We start from the raw sequence: 26,445 nt of genomic DNA, 5'->3' as shown, positions 1-26,445 counted from the left end.
TGCTTCGTATATTTTGTTTTAATTTGAGCATAGGTTATCGCATGTTCACTGGCGCTATAGATAGGGCCGGTAATAGCAGCGTAATTTTAATCATTTTCTGCATTTTCATAAGAATAGTGAATACGCTGTGTAGCATCACTGGAAAACGTACTACGCCTGGCTACAGTTTAAAAAGCAAGCCCAGTTCATGAAACTGGGGATTTTCGATATTAATTAAGATTGTTGATAGCCGAAGATCACTTCATAAGTGCCATCTGCCTTCCCTTGTCTAGGAGGGGATACACCAGGTTTGGTGCTATTTTGCTTGCATACTTCCAACTCTGTCCTCAGAGGAAAGGGGCCCCTTCCCGTTATCGTTCTCGACGTCGCGTGTTGGCCGCGCTAAATGTTCACTCTGCTCCTTCTGGCCTTGTTCCTTGCTCTCAGAATCGCCGCTCCTCCCATCGCTTACGGGCGAGCCGGTTTCCGGTGGACAGCGTGCTTCTTCAGCTTTGTTTGGTCCACTTGGCTGACCGATCAATCCAGCGGGAGCTTGAGTGTCTTTGCTTCCAAATGACTCCGTCTGATCTGGAGGGTTTCCACTTGGTTTACCTGCAGGTGGCAGTGCATTGCCTAAATATAGGACCGCAAATTAAGAAAACATAGCGTTTTTACATCCTCATGCAAACTCAGCAGAAGGGTTCAAACCAGTTACATGTCAGTCCTGTTAGCTGAGAAATATTTTGCATCTTTTCAATTGTTCTCATGCAGACAGGATGTTCGCTCAGGGTTTTTGTGCAATGTTTCGAAGTATTATCCAAGTATTTATTGTTCTTTCATCGGATATTGGAGAGGGTTCCCGGGTTTACTCAAACAAGCTCTAGCAAGAAATATATTCCGGTTTGCGTGGTTGACCCTGACAACGAAGAAGCGTACTTATATTCAAACAATGAAGATCTTTGCGGCGCATTGTTGTGAACTTTTACGTAATTTAGTTGTGAATGTAAGCTAAGCAAAGTTGAATTTACAGCTCGGTAAGATGTCAACGTATCAATTTTTGGCAAAGGTTTAGTTTGCCCCTGCTTATGTTATGTGCTTTCAGCTACATCTACCATTAAATTCTGGATTGGGAGAGAAAATCGTGAAATTCATATTTCACAATGTATAATCCGTTGGTGATATCGTGTTAAATTTTTTGTTTGGCAATTTTGTTATCTTCTTTCATCCCCTTTTAATAAAATTGTTTGAAAACCACGGCTTTCTTTCTAGTTCGTGTTTTCTAAGTCGAAGAGTACGTTATATTGGAGTTCAAAGTCTATATTCATTAATGTAAGCATATCAGTAATCTACGTTGTTAGTGATCGCACTTGACCAGTGTTCTTGATATGGCTTTATCTAGGCGCACCTCTACAAGAAACTATATTTCCTCCAAATATGAGCACGTAAGAATATAAGCACATCTCGCTGCTATTGCATTAAATTTGCGAAGCCCTTCCTACCAGAATATTGGGCAGATCAAACGTACAAATTACCTGACACCAGCAGGCCACACATGGCTACCCAATATACTAGAAGCAGAGGTCTCATCGTACGTGCAGTTGAACCTGCAACAAAAGTTCATGATTAACATATTTAGGTATTTTCCCGCGTTTCGCGGATAAATTTGTGTGAGCATGCAAACAACATTACCCAAGGAATCAAATGAACGCCGCTCGAGAAAGAGAAGTGCACGCACAGCTGTTCGTTCACGCAGCTTTAGGATTTCAAATAACACAGAATCAAACCGCACGCGTAAACAATTCCCTGCAATCATTGTCACAGTGTACATAAGGAGGAGGAAGCCGGTATAGACGGAAAGACAGGGAGGCTAGCCAGTTCTCAGACCGGGTACCCTCTGTGTGCATAATTATAATCACATTGTACACGTGGGAAACAATGAGCAGTACTAAATGGTTTCTTTTCGAGACGAGGATACAGGCCGATAATACGGAGAAAACATATGAAAGGTGATGAAACTGATTAAAGGTAAGTAGCTGAAGATAAGAAAGAAATGGTAATCAACTACTACTTCAGTACTGACATGAATTCGATTAGTACTTCACTATTCTGTAACGATGCAACTCAACATGCTTATTTTGGCAAAAATAAAGCCAAATGACGTGCAATGGAGCCTTGGTGTCAAGGTATTTATGTCTACAATTTACAAACAATTTTTTTCACATTTCTTGACCAAGCTTTTTCTTATGTAGTTTAAGGGAAGTTGGCAACGGTTGAGAACTAATATACATAATGAACACATTGGTGAACGCAAATAAAGATGCTATAGGCCTATCACCTGAAGTGCATATTCTAGAAAGGCACACAGCCCTAAGTAAAAGTTCCAGCTGCCAATAGGGCCAGACTTGGTTATGAAGCAAAAGTGGCATTCGATATAGTGTAATACATTATATATAAGAGGAGACACAGGAAACAATACTCACCTAAAGGAGGACCCATTGGAGGTACATGCTGCGTTGTAAAATCGACGGTCTTTTATACACCACCACCAGTAGCCTGGAAAGCAAAATTCGAGAGAAAATGAAAGTAAATACACACATGAAACAACTGAATGCAACCATGGCAACAGTCGTGAGCCAATAGAAGACAGGCTAGAGTAACCATGACTTTCGATAAGTAAATTAGAGGTAAAAAAGCATCAGTATAGGTGCAACCAATGGGCGGCAGCTTTCTGCGACAGCACAGGTGGTGCTCCATTACGCCACTACTTCCTCAACCAAGAGAGGCATGCCGTGACTAGAACGAAGCAAATGCGTTCCAGCACAGTTGCTAAAGGCGTATAGTCAGCTGCACTGCGCACCCTTCACGTGTTGAAGAAAACGGGTTCTGATGAATAGATATTGATCAGCATATATACCTTGCCTACACAGGCTTCATCGCAAGCTTCATAATACCCTAAATTCGCGTACCCGCGCTCTGGTTTCAACTCGATTTAATTATTTTCCTGTGCTCTTACATCATTTTTGTTGTTGGTGGATATGTTGCGACTACCACCTTGATCGCTACAGAGTGTCTGCGTGTGTTACAAGAGGATGGACTTGCATGTGTGACAATGTGGCCCAGAGGTACTACTTCAAGCAGGATTCCATCGCGTGAAGACATAGGTTATTGCACCATAACTCAGCGTATATATAAATAAAGGTATATATTGTTAGCAAAGAGACTCAGGCGAACCAAGGTCTTCCAGTTTCGCCACATTTCTAACATTCATGAACGAGATTTCGTGCAGCCAGGCATTGAATAAGCACGGGGTATAATGCGATTTAATTATCCATGAATGATTATAACTGTTTCTATTGCTAGAACATAAGATCTGTCTACTAAGTGGACATCTCGGCATTTTATGAATGAAGTTTCGTAGATCTGCAAAGACAGCACGTCTCAACTTCAATCGAAGAAGATACCCTATACATTCTGAGAGAGAGTAAGAGAGATATACCTTTTTACAGAAATGCAGTGAGGTCGGTCTGACCTATAACTTATATATTCTTATGTATTCTTTCACTTCATACGTTGCCGAATGGTGTTTTCTTGATAAATGCTAGGGCGCATTATTGCACATTATCCTCGGACACAGGCCGAAAACGTTGAGGACAGTGAAGCGTATGTTCAGAAAGTGTAGCTCAAAGTCTTGGTTGGCCCCTGCGTAAGGATAAGACAAAATGGTGAATGGTGGCCTTTGAAACATGCTAAACGCATTCTTGGACCGCATTAGGGTTCGTTATTCGCAATTTTATTGCGATCTTATATCTTAGGATAACTCACGCATCCTTAAGTGTCTGTCTTTTTCCAACAGCCATTCCCCTAACTCTGCTCAGTGGCACGTTCATGGTTTAAGGAGTAGAACATTGGGCTGCTGTGCTGAGAAAACACGGTTTGAAACCAAATGTCAGAACAAGTATGGTCCTGTTTGTGTGGGGTGTGGCGCCACGGTATGGTGCCTCTTTGTGCATGCCGATATGCACTGAACGACCCTGAAGCCAACTTAGGTCATGGACTATGCGCCATTGGTTAAGTCCCGTTGCTCTATGAGCGTATCTGACGCCATCGTGAGTCCCTAGGTATGTATGAGTGCGCATGCGCCGCTCTTCAGCGAACCTCATTAGCGCTAACTTGGTTGTCAGGGTATGCGCCACTGCGTATGTGCAGCTCATACGTGATAAAAATTACCTAAAATTTGCCCGGTGCAGGACGGAAGAGACGTGAGTCGGATATATTCGCACGAGTGTGCAGGAATATACACTGAAAAACAAGCCGCGCCCTGTATGACGACACTGCTAGATGACGTAGCGTGTTCCAGAAAGAAACGCGAGATAGAAGCCCGGCTGCATACATGCTGCATAGATGACGTGTCTATGCGGTGTCAAAACGGTGTATCTCTATAGCGCCAATGCTAATGGAATTAACGGGGACAGTCATCCTTAGATAGATCACACCGGAACTTTTTTTTCATCACCCTGATCAACGTACCGTTGCGTGATGCTGCACACATAGATCAAATACTAACTCATAAGGGTTTAGCGCAGTTTTAACTTTATTGTCCTGCGGCATGTAGTACTTACGCGCAAGAAACTACAAATATTGTGAAGGCTCATTATAGCAATGTTGTTAGTGCGAGTATAGAGGCAGTGGAAAGCGACATATGTTTGTTCTCGAATGCGGGAAGACACATGTGACAAGTGTATGGAAGTTACCACAATGTTACAGACGGAAGTTTATATGGCAATGTGTACTGGAATACTTAGATAAATAAGTAAGTCTCTTTTCATGAAACATATCAGGCCGTATAAGAGCGCAATTGGTCAGCACCATTATTTTGGCATTTATAAATTAAATAGCAGCCAAATAAAGGTTTACAACTGCTCGCTGTGTACAAGTTTGTAGAGGTCATATAAAACACTTCTAAAGTATTTTCTCGCAGTGAACGGCTGAACTTGCCTCCATATTTGCATGGAAAAGTTGCCAGAATATGTGCGATTGTTAAGAAATGTTTGCTGAAGTGGGTTGGGGAAATCAAGGATTGTCAATAATTACTGACACTAGTTATGTCCTTAATTTGGTTTTTCTTTCGATATCAGACGTGTACTTGATTTTCGTGAAGTCCTCGTTGAACTAAATAAAGCGTTAAAATTTGCTGCTTATATGCCCGAAGGCCATGTAGAGTAATTTCACTATTTGTAGGAATTTACTGAATGAACCATTTACAAGATTCAGCAAAAAGTTTTAAGAACTATCACTCCTAGGTTAGAGCCTGGTAGGTTCGCTTAAGCAGGTGGAATGAACGCATGAACACAAGATTCGGCACAATCAAGCAAGACCTTGATTGAATGTGGCGTCTAAACAGCGTAACAAAGATTAAAAGCACTTCAAGTTGTGTTTCAACAGTTCTTCCTCACCGAATACATCCTCCCTAACCAAGTTCTGCGTTCACAGCACCAGGTTAATGAACGTCTGCGGGGCGACTGTATAAACGGTTGTGTCGAGGTCGTGGTGCTTACCGCAGCCGTATGTTTGTCACGGATGTCGTGGCAACCCGGTCTGTGGTCCGTCATCGCTGCTGTGCGGTTACAACACTCTTCGACTGACGTGGTCAAGGCACCGTAGCTAGGTGGCTGTCGTTCTCCAACACAGCGGGACTCATGCCGGATGGCACCCCTGTCGTGCTCCAACCCTGCTGACGAGCGAAGGCGGGATGGGGGCTTGCTACAAACAGTTTTCACGCGTGCACGTTCAGGGGCATGAACGCTGAACGGGAACGGAAGAACGGCACTCGCTTAGCTTCATCATTCTTTCTCCAATGTCGTCTTCTCTGCGTTCGTTCCATAATCTATTTCTCTTCCTCTTTCTTCCTTACCATTTTTCATCATTGGCAGCCTTGTAAGAAATCATTCCCATTTCCTGTGTGAAAACATGGAACAAGTCTGCGTTTTCACGAAATAGGGTATATCTTAAGCCTCACGTGCGCACCAACTTTCGACCTCCTCATTCCAAGGAACGTTCTGTTATTTCGCTGAAAAGAAATGCTGCTGAGAGCAATTTATTATGGAATGTTCGTTTTTTTCTGATATTCATGGATTTAATTGTCTACGCGCTTATGAGGTTTCCACGGTGCCCTCATTGAACAATCAAGATGGCTGGTTCATATTGGATGGAAAGAAGGGAATCGGTATGGGTGAACTGTAAGCGGCAGAGTTCATTGTGTGTACCTGCCGATTACGGCGTTTACGCGAAATATGGCTACAAGCGCCTAGGAACGTACCTCGTTTCCGAACTGAGAAACATGATGTCCTCCTGTTCTGGTAGAAGAATGTATATCGCTGAGACGAAGTTAGACCAGAGCAAGCTAAGATAGATAGATAGAATAAACTTTAATGCCCAACGGAAAAAGGTGATCTACCCACCCCCCCGACACGCAGGTCAGGGGGCGAGTGCCGCCGCCTCAGATGCAGGCTGGGAGGTCTTGGGTCCCAGCAGCCTCTTCAGCCAGTTGGACGAGGCGGAGCTGGAGCTCAGAGTCTGAGCTGCGCAGCAGGGTCTCCCAGGTGTCTCTACTATTTATTTTGTGCGTTCCCCCGGGAGAGTACGGGCATTCCCATATTATGTGGTCGAGGGTCCCTCTCGCCCCACAAAGATTGCATTTATCGCCCCTTGCCTCGGGGAACATGTGGTTCGCCATAACCGGGTGCGGATATGTATAAGTTTGTAGTCGTCTCCACGCGACTGCTTGTTTGTTGTTTAATTTTGGGTCTGGCGGGGATACCAGTCTACGAGCCAATCTATAATGCTGCCTGATCTCCCCATATTTTAGCATGCACTCTCCGCTCCCTCGGTCATCGAGGGGCCCCGTAGCGGCTCGGCGGTAGAGGTCTCGAGCCAGCTCGTGGGCCGCCTCGTTGCCGGGGACGGCTTCGTGCGCCGGAGTCCAAATTATTTGAATTTTTCTATCTAGCTTTCTCTGGCCTAGGATTCTGGCCGCTAAAGGCGAGATCCTTCCCTTACTAAAATTTTGTATGGCAGTTTTGCTATCACTGATCACAAATTTCGCGTCCGTTCCAGCGCAAGCTAATGCGATCGCAATTTCCTCGGCAACTTCTATATTGCGCCCGCGCAGAGTGACAGCGGTCACGGGAAGACCCCGGCCGCTGACGGCCGTTGCCACCGTAAAACTGCCGCTACCTCCCGCCGCGTCTACGTAGGCCACCTCATGTTCCGAAATATTACCGAATCTAATTTTTAATGCTTCGGCTCGTTTATGCCTCCTATCTTTATTACGTTCCGGGTGCATGTTTTTTTGGCAGGGGGGGAATAATCAGATTTTTTCTATCTTCCCTATCTACTAAGAATATGTGCCACGGGCAAGCCGTTTTACTCCATGCGGATGCCATACAATCGGCGTAAAACTTGTCTCTGTATAGATCCTAAGTACTGTGTAGCCATTATTCGCTGTTTTTCCAGGATGTCAAGAACTGTATGTCGAAAAGAAATATGAGGCATGCTAAAAGTAATCTATATGAAAACTTTGCAGCCGCTTGCAAAACTACACGATTTTGAAAAAAAATTTGGATCTCGTTTCTTCTTTTTCGATGCATTACACGAGGAACCAAGGATTTCTTGGTGGACTGAACAAGTCACCATGTTATATTTCGTGGAAATAAGTGTAACGTTATGCGTGTTATTAGCGCATGCGTAAGTGTGTAATATAGTTCATGCGCAAGCACTACAAAGCTCATCGGGACGTTTGACGTTTAGTTGTACTCTCAGTCGCTTGATCAAATTTTCAAAACGGTGGAACAATATTACCAATCCGCACGGTAATCTAAATCTCCGTGAGTAAAGTACGGCCTTACATAAGAAATAATAAAACAAATGCTTCAAACCCTTTTGTGCGGTAAACATCTTAAAACGAGAGGTCAACGGGTGCTTCATGCGCGAGTGACAATTGAATTTGGGGTTCATATTACTGACAGTGGAAATTAATTGTGAACAAAATTTGGTAAGTGAATCCGCAAGATCTCAAAAATCTGGTGTCTTTTTTTTACGTTGCTGAGAAATATGCGGAATTTTACGTGATCTCCACAGTGCTACCTCAATTTCAATTTCATTGTTCCTGAGCATATCACAGTGATTGCGCAGTATATTCTGTAAAACTACAGATAGGGTTGGTTGATGCCCAAACTCCCAAAAAGTATAGAGATGTTCTTTGCGGGCGTTTCCGAATAGTAAGACATCCCTAATACCCAACTACTGCCGTGTGGAGGCAGTTATATGTTAATTATTAATACAGGGTCGATGTTATATTTCAGAGGACGCCATGGTGTAACAATGATTGACAGAAAAATGTTCGTTGTCTGACTAGAGCTTGTTTGCCGTGCTAGCTTACTGCTGTGCCTATAAGCATCCGAACTATATAGGTTTATTGGCCTAGCAAAGACACCAAAGTTAGAGCACAACAAAAAAATGTACAAATTGGATTAGAGCGTAGTGTTTATACATAGCAGGAGGAAATAATTATTTACTTAGAGTGAACGCGGTGAGTTAATGTTAGTTGAGGAGGCACACTGTTCTTCGCATAGTCACACTTGTGCACAGTTTATGTTGAATTTCGAAAAGTAGGGTATTGATTTGAAATTATTAGCTATCACTACTGTGAACCGCTAAAAGCTTTCGCAAGGGAACAATGTTTTACTGGAACATTTTTTCTTCGTCACCTAATCAGGAGTGAAGTCAATGCGCTCTCTGCTTAGGTAATTCGGTTGCGGCATTTAGTTCAGTAATTATAGTTACCGCAGATGCAGTAAGGCAACGGGGCACAGTATTTCTTCCTATTGAAACAAACCAGCAATTGTTCGACATCTGATTAGCTTGTTACTGGGACTATATTTTATTACTAACCCGATACAACATCGAGATACAACCTGGGCGATCTCATTCGGGAATTCCTATATTGATTGATTGAAGAGTATTCCTAACGAATCAATGGCGCTTCAGGCCTGGTGAGAACTGCTCTTCCTAATGAAAAAGTATGTTTTATTAATTGCGCAGAATGTCATATAGTTATATTTCCACTCACGAGCCCCAACCATTAATTAAACAACTTGAAGTCTTGCAAGCTTGAGAAATCATTCCTCGTTGCTATATAACATAAAATGCAGTTGGCAGATCATCTCATAACACAGCCGTTACTCATGGGCTCATGTACAAGTCACATGTGCCGAAAGTTTGATATTTATGTGTTCTTTAGGTAAGCATGTTGGTGCACATTTTTTCATGAACATTCATATTCGTTTCTTTTTTAATTTTTAACATGACTCTATGACGTGGGTTTACTCATTCCTTACAAATGTTCTAGAACACTCTACTGAAGCCCGCAACGCAGCTGTCCTGAAATATTCCGCTTCTCCTTGGCAACGCATCCACCCCAGCAACTGCCTTTTTTGTGTGGGCAACCTAAAGTCATGCCTGGTAGCATACGTATAGTCGTGCTAGCTCAACTACAGCGCAGCTGCTATCATTCGAGAGCCGCTTCCTTAACAGCTGTACTTTTATCCCCTTGCCATTTTCACGCTTACTACCCCCCCCCCCCCACTCAGCCACGTGGTTCATTTCCTTTGAATTTGCCTGCTTGTATTCAGCCATATGCTCCAGAACACGTCAGTCGTGCAATAACTAGAGAATTAGTGCTGTGCGTAGAAACCAGCGCATCCTTAAATCATATATTTGAATTAAAGTGGGTAGGTCTATTCAATAGCGCACAACAAAAAAAAAGACTAGGAAGGTGGACATTTCACCGGAATTCCCGTAATACAACCCATAGCACAAGTGGCAGTATAGTGTGTTTTCTTGGTGCGGTATAACTGTTAACCCGAAGCATTGCTACATTCTGCATAATAACTATTTATACAAAAATTTTGTAAATTTGTGATTGTATTTTAGTGAAAAGGATACTATTTTTTTTATTCTAATGTGCGCGGCAGCGATGTTCCGTTTTCGTGAAAAAGGAATTTCAGCATGTAATCAAATACAGATATGGGGACTGCTGTGGCAGCTTAGGCACGTTGGTATTCAATCTCTAAGAAATGGTTCAAGCGCACCGAAAACGCGCACGAAAGAGGCACACATAAACACACATACACAGGCGCACTAGCAGACACACGAAATTGCTGATACTAAATGGCGAGAAACATTTGCCCGGTGACATCTCTAGGAGAACGTGTGGCAAGTAATAATAAATAAGGTAAGAAAAAAATTATGCAGATCCCACACACTGTGGGAATCGATATAATCGAAGCTTTCTGTGCTGGATATTTAGATTGACGATAATTAGTGGTAATTTTTACGGCTAAAGCTTAATTTCTTCAACGTTTTGGCTAGCACGAGAGTGGTGAGTTGATGTAAAACATTACCTTGCGAACACCCCTGCCGTTTTTCTGCGTAGTACACAGAACACCGAGGGAGAGGTGTTTGCTTGGAGCGTTGTTGTGCTCCATATTTGATAACCTCTGAGAGGGTTGATCGCTGTCATTTCTTCACGTGGCACATTGCATTGTGGCATAAGTATTAAACTAGCATTGGATCATGGGGCTGTAAGTGCCAAAACCCCACTCAGATCAGTAGGCAAGCTGTAGTGATAGACTCCGGATTAATTTTGACACCATCATGTTCTTTAACGTGTACCAAAATGTAAGTGCCAGTTCGTTTTCTATTTCGCCCCCGTCGAAATGCGGCTGCCGCGATTGGGATCAAACCGCGACCTCTAGCAATACCACAGCCGCAAAGTTAACGCCGCGGGCACAGACGTGTTGCTTTGACGGTGGACCGCTTCCGTAGTTGCACCCTGGAATCTGTGGTGCACTTTAATTAATGCGGCTCTGCTTCTGCGCGCCCTACGTAAGTTGCCGGTTTGAAATATTTGCATGGCGTTTATTTTTCAGAAATAGCAGCAACGTACCGCACCATACCTCGAACTTAAGCTTATCCTATTTCCCCGCAACTGCTGTCCTATAAAAGTGGTGTTTCCTTGCCTTCTCACGTCGCTTCCCCCCCCCCCGTCTATTATATGGGAACTGCCTGTTCTCCCTGTTCTACTTCTCCCCATCTTCTTCTCTCTACAGTTCTATATGCGTCCCCTCTGGCTTCGCAAATTAGTAGAAAGGGAAGCGCTGCAGTTTCTACAATCCTTCTTAACGGAGTCGCAGATAATTACATCTATCAAGCGGCTAATTTGGCGACGGCCAGGGAACTCTAGAGGGCATTCGGCACATTCGACGCATTGGGGTGAAAACGAGTTTCTTTCTTAGCTTTTCCTCTCTTACTTGCGCGTGTCATCTATATACACAGAGTGAACTACCTCCGAGACGGTGTGCGTAACAGCAGCCTACAGCAGCAGCAGCAGTGGGGAAGTCGAAGGAAGTGGCAAAGTTTAAAGACAGAGCAGAGGTGGTGCGTTGCCTTGCTTTATTGGCCGCAAAGCTGTTTGGCCCAAGCACGTTATTGTCACTGTAAATAGTGATAGCTAGAACGAGAATATGCTCATCGTCTTCGATATCATAACGGAAACAACGAGAAAGATGATTGCATTTAATAAGTTTTTCGGCGGTAATTAAACTTTCCTTCAGCGCAGAGGTAATTTCTTCCAGCTTTGACACGGCCGTTAAATTACTGACAGTGTATACGCCAAAAGAAGCATGCATGAGTATTCTGTACCGGAGTGATAGAATAATTGCGCGTCAAGTCCTCCCTTCAACACATTGCAATGGTCAAAGCAAGAGTTGTTTATTGCGAAGAAAGAACAACCCTCAGTGATATTGTTACGTGTAGCTGATGCACAAGTCTATTTACAATATATTTACACGTAGACAAACGGTGGCAAAGATGGCGAGGCTACATCATGCGGGGCCACGTCTTCTTCTTTCTCCTCAGTGCAGCCACACTGTGGCGGCTGTTCCGTAGCAACAACCCCGGCAGGAGAAGCACCGTCCCGGTGCTCAATATACACATCCGCGGCGAAAGGTGTGTAGTACGGCTTTAGTATCGCCACGTGAACGATGCCACTTGGAGCCGACGATGACGCTGAGAGGTTGGCGGGGATGACTTCATACGCGACATTGGTCACTTGTCGCACCACACGGTATGGGCCAGTGTAGCGCGACAGCAGCTTTTCGGACAGGCCCACACGTCGAATGGGGGACCAGAGAAGCACCAGAGAACCCGGAGTAAATTGTACGTCGCGATGGAGGCAATCATAGAGGCGTCTCTGATGCTCCTGCGAGGCCTCGAGACGGGTGCGGGCGAGCTGGCGCGCGCGGTCGGCCGGCGTGTGCGATCGCGTCGCGGGTGTATTCAGTGGCTGAACGTGTGGCCGAGGGCAACAAAGTGTCTAAGCGCAACGCGGGTTCTCGGCAATATAGGAGATAGAATGGTGAATAGCAGGCGGTGTCGTGACGCGATGAATTATACGCGAACGTCACTTATGGTAAGTGAAGATCCCAGTCGAGGTGGTCAGTCGCGACGTACTTGGATAGCATGTCGGTGATGGTCCGGTTGAGGCGCTCCGTGAGCCCGTTGGACGTGAGGACGTGCTGAAATTGTGCTTAGTTGAGCTGGAGCGGAGGATGTCTTCGACGACTGCCGACAGAAAGCTGCCGCTACGGTCAGTGAGTAATTGGCGTGGAGCACCATGCACTAAAATGATGTCAACAACGCCAGTAGCACAACTTGTCGGGAGGGCTCTGGTGATTACGTACCACGTCGCATAATCGATAGCGACGGCGACCCGTTTATTTCCGGAACCCGAGAGAGGAAGCGGTCCAAGATGGTCTAGACCAACACGGAAAAAGGTTCCGGTGGGATGTCGATCGGCTGGAGACATCCAGCTGGAGGAGTGGAGGGCTTCATTCGGCGCTGACAGGGCTCACAAGCGGCAACGTAGCGCCGCACGGAGCGGGCGAGACCCGGCCAAAAAAAATCGATGGCGTACACGGTCGTATGTGCGCGAGACGCCCAAGTGTGCAGTCAAGGGAGCGTCGTGAAGTTGTTGGAGGACAGTCGAACGCAAGCGTGATGGAATTACGAGCAGAAGGTCATGGCCGTGTGGATCGAGACTGCGGCGGTATAGTGTCCCCTCCTCAAAGAGAAACATCCGGAGAGAGGCGTCGCCAGGCGCCGACTCCAGATGGTCAATGAAGGCTCGTAATGAAGGATCACGGCGTTGCTCGTTGCCGATTTCAAGCAACTGTGACATGGAGAAACGCAAGCGATGGTGTCCGCATCAGCCGGGTCATCGACGGGGTAGCGGGACAAACAATCGGCATCCTGGTGCAAGCGTCCCGTCTTATATACCACGGAGAACGTATATTCTTGCAGGGGTAAAGCCCAGCGAGCGAGTCGTCCCGTGGGGTCCTTGAGCGAGGATAGCCAGCAGAGCGCATGGTTATCAGTGATGACACAGAAGGGGCATCCCTACAAGTATGCACGAAATTTCGCAACAGCCCACACAAGACCGAGGCACTCGCGCTCTGTGATTGAATAATTGCGCTCGGCGGAGGATAGAAGTCGGCTGGCACAGGCTATAACGCCATCATGTCCACACTGACGTTGTGCTAACACAGCTCCTATGCCGTGACCACTGGCATCAGTTCGAACTTCCGTTGAGGCAGACGGGTCAAAATGGACCAAAATTGGAGGCGTGGTAAGGAAAGTAGTGAGCTGCGAAAAAGATGCGGCATGGTTAGGTCCCCAAGAAAATATGGCGTCTTTCTTCAAGAGGTCGGTAAGGGGACGGGCGATGGTCGCAAAATTCTTCAGAAAGCGTCGGAAATAAGAGCAGAGCCCTACGAAACTACGAACGTCATTGGTAGACTTCGGAACGGGAAAGTTCATAACGGCGCGAATTTTGTACGGATCGGGTCGCACGCCTCTGGCGTCCACGAGGTGTCCAAGGATGGTGATTTGGCGGCGAGCGAAGTGACATTTTGACGAGTACATCTGGAGACCGGCGCGGCGGAACACGTCAAGCATCGCTGAAAGACGGTCTAGATGCGTGTCAAATGTAGGTGAATAAACGATGACGTCGTCCAGATAGCACAAACAGTTGGACCACTTGAACCCCTGAAGCAGAGTTCATCGTTCGTTCGAAGGTGGCGGGTGCGTTACAGAGACCGAAAGGCAACACCTTAAACTGATAAATGCCGCCAGGGGTAATAAATGCGGTCTTCTCTCGGTCCATGTCGTCGACGGATATCTGACAGTAACCGGACCATAAGTCGATAGAAGAAAAATAGGTGGCACCGTACACGCAGTCGAAAGCGTCATCAATACGTGCCAGAGGGTACACGTCCTTTATTGTGATTTTGTTCAGGTGGCGATAATCTACACAACAAATGGCCAGGCTTAGCTTGGTTAAGCCAAGAATGCGTTGCATATTGCGCGAGTTGGGGCCCAGCTTTTCCTCCTGCTGTCGTGACGTCACGTCTCGTGGTTGCGCTAAAGGTCAATGGTGGCTGCCCGGCCGCGCCCAAGGGCTGAACTGAGTGATTGCAATATTCAACGCATAAAAATAGAAGCAACTTAATAACAAACATAGCGAACTTAAAAGAGAATAGACCCACATATGAGACGCGCAGCAATGAACAATGGCTCATACCCTCAATGGTGGCTGTCCGGCCGCGCCCAAGGGCTGAACTGAGTGATTGCAATATGCAACGCATAAAAAGCCACGTGCCATCCTTCTTTTTGACAAGTACGATGGGAGAAGCCCAGGGACTACAACATGGCTCGATAATGTCCTTTGCAAGCATCTTTTTGACTTCCTGTTGGATGACAGCTTGTTCGGACGCAGAAACACGATATGGACGTCGGTGAATAGGGTTCGCATCGCCAGTGTTTATGCGATGGGTCACGACGGACGTTTGAGCTAAGGGAGGATCGTCAAAGTAAAAAATGTCGCGATAGCCTTCAAGAACGCGGCAAAGAGCTTCAGCTTGAACAGGTGTAAGGTCAGAGGAAACCATCTTCTCAATGTCGACGTCAGTACCGTGCGATGACGTCACGGTATGGGCTTCGCTGTGACGATCTTCCACTGTGAATGGCTCGATCTCACCATCCTGCAAAGCGCTACTTATAGCCAATGAATTCCCTTCAGGCATAACTTGTGTGGTTAGCGCGAAATTGTCAAGGGGAAGGCAGGTGCGGTTACCAGTAATTGTCAGCACAGTGTGTGGCACGGTAGCACCGTGTGTAAATATAACTGCCACAATTGGTGCGACCACGTAATTACCGTCAGGTACAGCTGGTGAGGACAACAAGTCGACGTGTGTCACACATTGAGGCGGTAGGCGAATGAAATCCATGCAGCTCAAACGGCTTGGAGGCGGGTCCACATGGTCGGCAAGAAGAGGCAAGTCAAGGCGAAGTGAGCCGGCTGAACAGTCAATGAGGACAGAATGATTGGCAAGGAAATCCAGACCGAGAACGAGTTCGTGAGGGCAATGCTCGATGACGGTGAAGAGAACGACGGTGTGTCTCTCAGCAATGGTGAGGCGGGCAGAGCACATGCCAACAATAGCGACAGTCCCTCAGTCGGCGACTTGTACAACTCGGTTCGGGGCGGGCGTCAGAACTCTCTTGAGCCGACGGCGAAGAGCAGCACTCATAATGAACACTTGCGCTCCGGTGTCAATCAACGCGCACACAGGAACAATGCTGACGAGAACTTCCAAAAGATTCTTCTTCGTGGGTAATGTGAAGCGAGGATTTCATGCCAATATCGTCATTGCAGCTTCACCTCGAGAAGCTGCACTGTCTAGTTTTTCGGTCGGGGGTGCGGCGAGTAGGTCGGTGAAGAGCACGGCGGGACGGGGGCGAACGAGGTTGACGACGGGAGGGAGAAGGCGAGCGGGTGTAGCGGGGTCGTGTAAAAGTTGTCGCAGCGTCAGATGATGGAGCGGGCATAGAATGGGTGAAGGGAAAGGACGCGCTAGAGGGTCGAGGGTGGTAATCAGGAGAATAGCGCACCGGTGAAGTCCAGCGGCTGCGGCAGTGGCGAGCGACATGTCCTATACGTCGGCAGTTAAAACAGATCGGCTTGTCGTTCACGGTTCGCCATTCGGAGGGGTTGCGCTGTCCGCTATAGGAGTAAGAAGGGCGCGGTGGGGACGTGCGTGAATAAGAGGTTCCGAGCCTAAGGAACGAATGGATTGCAGGCCGACATTTGAGAACTCTTGACGGACGATGGCCCGGATCAAGGAGATTGCCACCGGAGAAGGATCAGGTGACGGGAATGAAGGGGCCGCCGGTTGTGCCGCTTCGACGTCACGACGAATGATGCGGGTCAAGTTGTCACATCGCGATGGCTGGTGGAAGAGGTCGTCACAGGATGACGTAGCACCTGTGTTGGGAAGTCGCGTGATGTGCTGGGATACGTGGTGGCTTTTAGCATGCTCAAGACGGCGGCACTCCTTGAGGATCGTGCAGATGCAGGTGACGTTGGTAAACACCAGTAAATTGAAGGCGTCGTCAGGAATGCCTTTGAGGACGTGATTAACCTTATCGTCCTCAGACATGGTCAGGTCAGCCTTGGCACAAAGGGCCAAGACGTCGAGAATGTAGGACACGTAGGACTCGGTCGACGTCTGTAGACGTGTGGCAAGGGCTTTCTTGGCATTGACTTCACGACCGAAGGGATTGCCAAAAAGGTCGCGGAGCTTCTCTTTGAAGAGATCCCAGCCCGAGATCTCTTCTTCCTGAGTCTGGAACCATGCAAGTGGAGCTCCGTCGAGGTAGAAAAGAGCGTTCACAAGCATAATAGTCGAATACCACCTGTGACTGGTGCTGACACGTTCGTATAAGCGGAGCGATGTCGGCAGTCCTGATGTCGTCAACATCAGGACTGCCGACTCCGTTGAAAACACCAGGATCCCGAGGGCGGAGACGGCGACGTAGGTCGGGGCTGCAGGCGGAGACGGTTGCGTAGATGAAGTGCCGCCAGCAGGAGCCGAAGTTGCACTGTCGCCGTTGCGACCGCTGCGAAGCTCCATGACGGGTACGGGGAACGTCCACCTCCACCAAATTATTGTTACGTGTAGCTGATGTACAAGTCTTTTTACAATATATTTACACGTAGACCAACGGTGGCAAAGATGGCGACGCTATATCAAGCGGGGCCATGTCTTCTTTTTTCTTCTCAGTGCAGCCACACTGTGGCGGCTGTTCCGTAGTAATATCTCAACTAAAATATAAATTCATGGCTCGCATCCGAAGTGGTGGCATTTACAAAAGCGCGAGCGTGTACTACCAGACATTTAAACGAACAACTGAGCTAAATTGTATCGACTTCTGGCTGGACGGCAGAGCACAGGAACATGATAAATTATAGTTTAATAAATGACTGGTATTTTGAGCAGGTTTCTTATTTGGAGGCTGCAATCTCAAGTTAAAAGGTGACTGTAAATGGCACTGGTACAAACAATAGGACCTGCCATGGTTGCTCAGTGGCTATGGTGTTAGGCTGCTCCGCACGAGGTCGCGGGATCGAATCCCGGCCACGGGGGCCGCATTTCAATGGGAGTGAAATACGAAAACACCCGTGTACTTACATTTAGGTGCACGTTAAAGAACCCCAGGTGGTCAAAATTTCTGGAGTCCTCCACTACGGTGTGCCTCATAATCATTAGTGCCTCATAATCATTAGTAATCGTTATGGGGTTTTACTTGCCAGTTTTTGCACGTAAAACCTAATAAAATAATTAAATTACAAACTATAAGAATTCGGGAAACCAATGCAACACTGTAAATAGACCTCGCAGGAAAGTAAGTTCTAAAAGCTCAGGGTATTAATGGTGGCACTATTTAGGGAAAAAAATATTCTGAAAGCTTACTTCATATAAATATAAACGTAAAGCTGAGGTCGACGAAGTCATTCCAACTCCGTCGATCTTTATGTAAGATTTCCCCACAAAGATGTGAATTATGGACCGAAACTTACGAGGTTTTACTTACGTGAGTAGACAGCAAACTTTAACAAGATTATCTGATCGAGAAAGTGTCCCCTCCTCATCAATCCAACCAGAGAGGAACGTACCAAATTTAACAAACACTCAAATACATCATACGTTAGATATGACTATATCTTTTATTCAAGTACCCTAAAGGCCCATACGGGCATTACGTAGGGGAGCTACAATAAATCAGTAACAGTTTCAATACACGCATTTAAACAGATAACGCATGTTAAATTAAAAAGAACACAAGCGAAAAAACAGGGAAAAACCCATAAAAGCTGAGAACGACACGTCCTAAACGTTGACGACAGCTATGGCTATTGAAATCGGTGTTACACAATATTAATGTCGCTTGGTTACTTGATACCTGGTTACTATGATACCTGGAAAGTAGGTACCCATGCCAGCCGATACTCTATGTAACAATGAAAGAATACAACCAGAAAAAAAATTAGGAATTCGAAAGAACTTAGTGCTAAACCAAAACAAAGTAATCTGCGCAAGGAAAATCAAATGTGGTGAGGGTAATAAAGTTAAAGAAAAGTTAAATCGGTAATGAGTAAAAGTTAGTGCCTCTCCCGTGTCTTGCTCGGCTGTTCGTGTGTGTCTTCCTGTGTGCTTGTCTTCCGTCAAAATCAGAAAAAAGAGCAATAGAACGCAGTGATGTCTTCAACGAATGAGCAAGAGAATCCTACGTCAGAACGCCTAAGTAATTTTCGTTTTGCTAGGAAATCATGATGACTTAGAGCGGATAGAATTTCATTTGGTACTATAATCCAATGATATATCGCGAGAAAGAGGGGCGAGTGACTCAACAAGTTAGTCAGCGCAAGAACGTGCTGCACTTTAATGGAATGAACCAGGCGCGCGAGGCTCCGATGGCCGGGCCTGATGTGCCAGGCGCTGAAAGACGACCTGCAGGGATAATGCTTGTGAGGATGGAAAAGAAGTCCTATCAGTCTTCGATTTTCTAGAGAGGGAAGATGCAATCAACGCTGTGTTGTGTGTGCTTTGGCTCTTTAGCAGCACATGCTGGCCTGGTTTTCCTAGGAGATGGGCTTCTTTTTCAATAAACACAGCTGTTAGTCCATCCATTTTGTGTACCACGTCTATCCTCTGTTCTTCGTCTTCTAACTGGTTTATATCTCAAGAATATGTAAGAACTGACCAAGATCGAAAATCTCCTGCTGCATACCAACGTATTCTTGTTCTTTTACTCGAGGCATTTCCTGGTCCTGTATTGACGGTGTCTCTTTAATTTTTTCCCTGAATACCACAAACCTAATTTTCTAACGCTAAATTTTGATCATAAGCTCTCACCTTCCTGTCCACCGATATAAGGAAGATGTTGCACATAAATTTCTCGGTTAGCAAGCAGTACAAAGTCCTATGCATAAAACAAACCTGGCAGCGGCTGCTCCACTATCGTGCCCGCATGTTTATATCAGAAATTAAACCCAATATTTATTCAAAAAGCGCCTGAACTCGAGCTAGCTAAGACTGATTCACAGCCAAAAAACAGCGCAAGAAAAACCTGGATAAGAAGACAGCACGCGCTCGTCTTGCGTCGCCTTTCTTGTCCTGCTTTTATTTCACGCTGTTTTTAGCTATGGAGGATATTTATTCCTTCTAGCACCCTTTACATCCTTACCGTGCACGTACATAATAAAAAAGAGCAAGGATTAAGAGCAGCCTTGTCTTAGTCCAGTTGAGATATCTGTTTTCTCCTCGCTCGTCATGCCTTCCCATTCAACGGAAACGTATTTTCTAGGTAAAACTTCCTCATAATCCCTATACAGTGGTTGACTGAGCCTTCTCCAGCCAGATTATCCCACAAAATGCTGGTGTTAATGTTGTCATACGCTCCAATATTGCCTCGAAAAGCCACGGATAATGGTCTACTTTCTTCTCTTGGTATTTCAACACACTGAGTAAAAACAAATAGGTTGTCATCCAGACATCTACCGATTCTGAGACTACTCTCTTGTTCTACCAATATGTTATTATGTTCTGCCCAGGCTTGAAGTTTTAATTTATTTGCATGCGTTGCTAGCCTCTATATTACTGTCGTAATGGTCAACGATCTAAATAATTGAATTCCATCGTTGCCCCCTTACCTTAATGAATTAAATTCATCCTACTTCGTCTCCAACTGTCTGATATTCACTTAGTGGGCAAGCTTTTCTCTGCTGCTATCAACAGAGCTTTCTTACTTCTTGGTCCTGGTTCATTATTCAGCGAAACAGGAATTTCGTCTTACCATGAGACTGTGTGCTTTAGGATTTTCTCTTCAGCTTTATTTAAATTAGACTTTTTAAGCACTAGCTTCAGTTCTGTCTGGAGCTCGCTCTTTCTCTTTCTTTCTCAATATACGCCTTGTAATTACCTTGAAATGATTCGGCTGTAAATTTTCGAATGTAATTTTACGCCACGCACCCTTCCAGTTTGTTTCCATCTTCGCCCAGGAAAAGTTGTATTGTTCCAGACTTCCTGCCTGAAAAGTTAATGTGGTTCCAATTTGTTGCAGGTGCGGCCTTATTTTTCTCACCTATTTCTGACGGTTAACCTTCACTTTCACCCTGAACCTTCGCTTGATCCAGTATTTGAACCATAGAACTTTTCGCCCGGTATACTTCTAATCGATACCCGCTGCGGTTGCTTTGTGGCTGCAGTGTTGGTTCCGCTACCACGTGCAGTGCTGCACGTGGTAGCGGGATCGAATCCCGGCCACGGCGGCCGCATTTCAATGGAAGTGAAGTGCGCAAATACCCGCATACTTAGATTCGGGTGCGCGTTAAAGAAACCAAGGTGGTCCGAAATTCCAGAGTCCCCCAACTAATTCCCTCGTAATAAATTTTAATTTACTGCTGACCTCTTACGTTCGTCCTGCCCTCGCCCTTTTTTTCTCGTCTCCGTGGTTGTCTTTTTTTCCATGCCGCCTTTTCAAATATGTAAGAACATGCCTAATTCACCACATTACCCTCTTAAGTAGTTACAGCCTGTTTCTTTTCAATTGCAGCCACCCATTAGATTAATTAAGGGAAAATGAGACATCCACCCAATTGCAGAAATCGCTACAAAGGAAACACATACCGGTTCCTCCAAAGAAAAAGCCTCGCAGCTGAAGAAAAATTCGTACTGGGGTGCTATGCAGGATGCGCCGAGTTTCTCGTTCACCCGAGTTTTGCCCGAGTTTGCTCGACGGCAGTCAGTGAACGGAGATAGCGCGGAACGGGCCGAAGGTGCAGGCAAAAAAATATGTAGACAAAAAGTCACGTATGACAACATGAGCGCACCCTGCGCGGCACGCTGCTTCCACGTTTCAAGCGCAGAAGGCTGCACAACGAAACGCGCCAGCGCCGCGTATTGTTATCAACGGATTATCGCAACTTAGCGATACCGTGACTGCCCCACTGTCTGTCAGCACACTTGCCGTGAGCCGTTTGCCACGCCTTTCCCGGGCGCGTCAAGGGCGTGCCTCATCTTTCGGGCGCTATCTATCTATCCTCCATCGAATGCGAACGGGGTACATGCGGCGCATTCTTGCACCTACACTTTCACTCAAACGAATACGTTAAAATACGACAAATAAAATAACGCACATTTGTATTTCTTTAGGTATCTGTTTTTCGTTTTCAATGCTAGAAATTTGTGATGACAAACGGAGATCGAGCAAATTATTAAATTTTGCACTTCTTGCCGTGAGTGGCGACAGGGAGGCGAAAGCTTAGAAGCGGTACATTGAAGCGGGTCGCACGCACGAGGGCGTTCATACGGTGATAAGTCGCCTAGGGGCGCTGCAGTGCTATTCTCAATAAAGTCGATCATGATCCATGGAGGGTCATGGCCACTCTTTCTCTATTAGGGGAATAGAAACGCAGCGCCGCGGTACGGCTGTTCATCGCAGGCGCTTCACTAGGCAATTAAGACCCCCGCTTTACCAACTAAAAACGACACAACAGCTGTCGCTGTAAAATGGCGGTATGTTATTTTAGAGTGCGTAGTGACGCAGTTCAGTGAAAATGTACCAGTTTATCTTTGTGCGCGAAGCCTCTGCGATACATTGCGAAACGTGCGTGCTTCCCCAGCGACAGAATTCATCGCTTGTCATCGCTTGCCCAGTGAAGGCGCCTCTGAGCGCATGTACGCAGTATATGAGTGTGTTGTGCAGTCGAAGGTGCTTGCGGATTACCTCTGCTGGGGCCAGCAGCGATCGCAGATGGATATCGTAACGACACCGCAGCACTCGCATTTTGGCAGGTGAGGGCTCTTGTGTGCAGTTATGAAATCAGATTTCGAACGGAGAGAGGTGTTGGAACTGTTGAGTGCGCAGTGCTTGTGATGAAGAAATGCCATTGCACTGGGCCTAGAAGAGCGAGCGATTCTCGGACGCTGATCGTGTTTACGACGTTGTGGCTCCGTTTCATCACCGATGACAGAGCAGCCATCTGAAACGACTGCTGCAATAAGCACGCCTCAGCATCGTCGTCCCCCTCGACGCCTCGACGCCTTGCAAGCACCTACAGTGACGTGCCGATAATTATTTACTGTGCGCTACGCGCCGCAATGCAGGCAATGAAACCGTGTTGTGCGGCCATCTCAGCCCGAGAAGATGTATGCTAGTGACAGTCAACGCTTTGTTTTCGATAGTGGTGCTCAGTACATCACCGATGACAGTGCGTTGTGCGTGTTTTATGTCGGCGGTCAAGATTGTTGATGCCTCTCAGCTCGACACCGCGTCGCTGTTGCCGGAAGATAAGTTGGGCGTGGCCCAACTGTAGTGGGTGCGCGCGCAATAGTTACATGCCTCGCGCGGGGCGTGACCTCTGGTTTTGATTGACAGGCGAACTCGTGCTAAACTCGTACATCGCGAAACCCCCTCCGAGTTCAACTCGGGAACATGGCGGCGGCAGCAGCAGCCTGTTTCATTGCATCCAGCGGCAGCAAGCGTCAGTACGACCGTCCGGACCCGTTCACCTGAATGACCGACGGGGAGTTCCAGCGTCATTTTCGCCTGTCGAAGACATCAGTGTGCTGGCTGTGTGACGAGCTAGGCGAAGACTCTCGTCTGCGGAGACAGCGTGGCGGGCTTAATTCGCTCACCGTCGTAGAGCAAGTCATCGGTGCCCTCCGTTTCTACGGGACTGGGAGTTTTCAGGGAAGCGTCGGCGCCGAGCGTTACATCGGACGCCATCAAACTACTGTTAGCCACTGTGTCAGAGATGTGTCTGACGCGCTTATCGATGCGGCAGTGCGTAAGCGGTGGCTAGCTTTCCAGAATACTGTGGCGGAGCGGGCATATATAAAAGAATGCTTCCCGCTTCGTGGGAAAATTACGAACGTAGTCGGGTGTGTCGACGGAACGTACGTAGGAATTAAGGCGCCTTCAATGTCAGCGTTACTGTGATTAACAGACTTTTTCGCTGGTTGATCAGTTTTTGTCGATTGTTCTACTTATCTGTCAGGGTGCCTTCCAAATGGCTCACTTTCTTGGAAAGGGGTTAAGTATAAATAGATAAATGGATATCACTAATTCTGTGAAGTAACCTATGAATCCTAATCTTATAAACAACTTGGGGTTCTTCATTGGTGAAGTTACTAAGTATGCACAATGCTGAATTTTGGTCATGCGTAATCTATCGGCCGCACTATGAAACAGCGAGGCATTGCACAATTTCTTAAAGCGCGAGATGTGGATGTTGCGCCAAGCCGGTTGTGCCTATGCATTTGTGGCGAAATGAAAATGCATTGAGAATCTTAGTGTGTTGGCTTGCATGAAGAAAATACTTCAGATTGTTTGCTCTGTTCACTGTCGATGCATGTGCCAGAGGTTCAGTGCATCTTCTTTTTTTTTGGGGGGGGGGGTTATTCTAGATGGATAAATTGTATATTTTCGTCTCATAATGGGGCTCTAATTCTTAAGCATTAGAACAATGCACATCCGATACTCTGCAGAACTCTCTGTACATGAAGATGTCATGAACCACCAAGGCATTATTACATATCGGGAGAAATGTGGTGCAGATGCCAATGAAAAGTGGGTCTTTAACCTACCATGGTAAAAATAAAACTTGCAGAGCAAATAGACCATTTGTACAGCTTTAGAGCAACGATTACACAAAACGTGATATGCCCAAACGAGTTAACACTTGCCGCATTGCCAAAGTAGGCTGAGCGACATGCAGCAATATTGGCATTGAACATGTCTCGTAACTGTTATTTTTATTGTAAGCCCTCGCTGTCACACCTTTCCCTCCAGCACTCCCTTTACTGAAACGTGGCACTGTCTTTCCATTGGTGTCATGATGATAATGGTAATGGCAGCAGCAAGGCTGGTTAATGCTTGCCTCTTTGATTCCTGTGAGTTTAGTGGTAAAGAATATGGCACGTTCATACATACAGCTGTGCTGCAAAATTTAACATTTGTGATTTTTGGGAGAACTAATTTGTGTTGGGAAATTTCAAAGATGTGCACCATTGTGGCCTAATAAGTAGAGCATTGGTGAGGTTGAAGACGGTGTATTGGTATAGAAGCTTGAAGTTTAATTGCACAACAATTCGACGGGACACAAAGAGAAATACACACAGCAGAATGCTTTGCTGTGTGTGTTACACTTCTTTGTGTGCCGTTGAATTGTTGTGCGATCCAACTTAAAATAGAGCATTGGGCTTCTTTGGTGCAGGACCGAGGAAGTGTGAGCTATTCGACAACATGCCAGTGCCTTGCCACACACATATGGAAGTCGGAAGGTTTGCAAACAAAGCTTTGCTTTCAAATCCACCTGCTCATGTAATACAAGCGCTGATTGAAAGAACCATCACACAAAAATAATGGTGAAATCAATGGCCTGTGAAAAGTGTAATTTGTATATAGACACTGTTGACATAATAGGTGCCATACCGGTGCCATAATAGGTGCCATACCGGCCTTAAAATTGTACTGGACAGAGCAGTTTGTTTCCTATGTGAAGCTCGACCTCCCATTACATGCTGTGCAAATAACCAAGCTCAGTTTGTTTTGATGTGCTACACAACATTCAGTGTAATCTGTTTTTGATTCTAAAGAAGTGCCAAACACCACCTCTTTTTCAAGGACGTCATGGGAATATTTGGCGAGACCTTTTTCAGCCCCTCATAATGGAAGTGTGGTCAGCCAGCTTTGCTTGGATGCCTTTATAGATTTCTGCTCCTGATCATTGTGTGCTATCAAATTGCAGAAGTCTATGCAACTGGTGCAAGGCATTACGTGTTTCTATAGTCGGATACAACTTTAGGAGGCTGCGGAATCTGCACTTTAAGGCAGGTGAACACAAGCCTGCACCAATGGGCACGCACTCGAGACTGATATCGTGCCCCAGACAAACTAATATTGCTCGTTGGAGAGGGACTATTTCTTTAGACGTGTAGGCAATCGGCTGCTGTGCTTTGGGCATCTGGGTGGGGCCTCTCCTGTCTTCTGAAGTTTTATCCGACTGTAAAGGATGCTGCTTTTCATACAACACAAAAGGACAAAGTGTACAATTATTTGGCCTATGAAATGGATACATCAGAAGTGTGCTATGCAAGGGCTTAAGATGTGTGAAATATGGTACATGCAATTATAAGACAATGTTAAAGAATATGTGGTATCGAACATGCATGTAATGGCATATTTGAATCGGGGAGTGTTGCAGTCATATGCACAGTCTATAGGTGATAGCATTATTAAGCTCCTGCTGTTTCCTTTCTTCATTGTGAATTACACACACCGTTCATCTTGTGGCTAATGAACACGTACTGTATTCTTTCACATAGGAAGAACAAACAGCATGATGACGTGTATGCTGCATTAGTGTATTTTTTATTTACATGGTCCAATAGTGGCACAGGTTGTCTTACGTTTTTGCCTATTTTGAAGGTACACAAAGTGCATGTATAAGTCTCCTAATATGCACAGCACAATGTTTACTGCAATAATTTTATTCATGTTCTTGAATAATAAACAAAATATTAAACTGAAAGCTCCTTTATAAGGTGCCTTCTGTGGGCTCGACAGGAGAGCAGTGAGGGAACTGATACTACTGTTGTGGAGCAGCCCTCTGGACCTTTGCCACACTCTCAAGAGCACGTGCCTGGCGCTCGCCTACTGCCACCAGGTGGTTGAGTGGCTCCAGCAGCAGAATGTTTTGCTGCAAAAAAGTGTATTGGAATGAATCAGCCACGTACAAACCATTATTTACAAAGAAAAATGCTCGTTGCACTATTAGTACTAAGTGCCCTTAAATGTGGAAGCCTCTAGTGTAATATGCTTAGTAAAACAATGCGTTGGGACAACATTGCTTTATTTTTCAAAACTGGGGTTTTCTTTTTCAGAGCCAATTGTCATGTTGATTAGTGTGCCAGCAGCTGAGGTGGCCTTCACGACTTCACCTTC

The 26,445-nt window shown here is 46.0% G+C and overlaps 1 long non-coding RNA gene across 1 annotated transcript; it reads right to left on the bottom strand.

Moving 5' to 3' along the window:
• LOC135908201 (uncharacterized) lies at positions 1-21,140 on the bottom strand. The gene is made up of 5 exons (XR_010566244.1): positions 21,126-21,140; positions 5,535-5,707; positions 2,460-2,532; positions 1,512-1,583; positions 1-612 (listed from the first exon to the last, which is right to left on the bottom strand). It is a non-coding gene; the product is annotated as an uncharacterized lncRNA (long non-coding RNA).
• Positions 21,141-26,445: the final 5,305 nt, after the last annotated feature.

The sequence above is a fragment of the Dermacentor albipictus genome, chromosome 2 (assembly GCF_038994185.2).
Source record: "Dermacentor albipictus isolate Rhodes 1998 colony chromosome 2, USDA_Dalb.pri_finalv2, whole genome shotgun sequence".
Taxonomy (NCBI): domain Eukaryota; kingdom Metazoa; phylum Arthropoda; class Arachnida; order Ixodida; family Ixodidae; genus Dermacentor; species Dermacentor albipictus.
The sequence above is the reverse complement of the archived record's forward strand: the minus strand, read 5'-3'. Positions and strand labels throughout refer to the sequence as shown.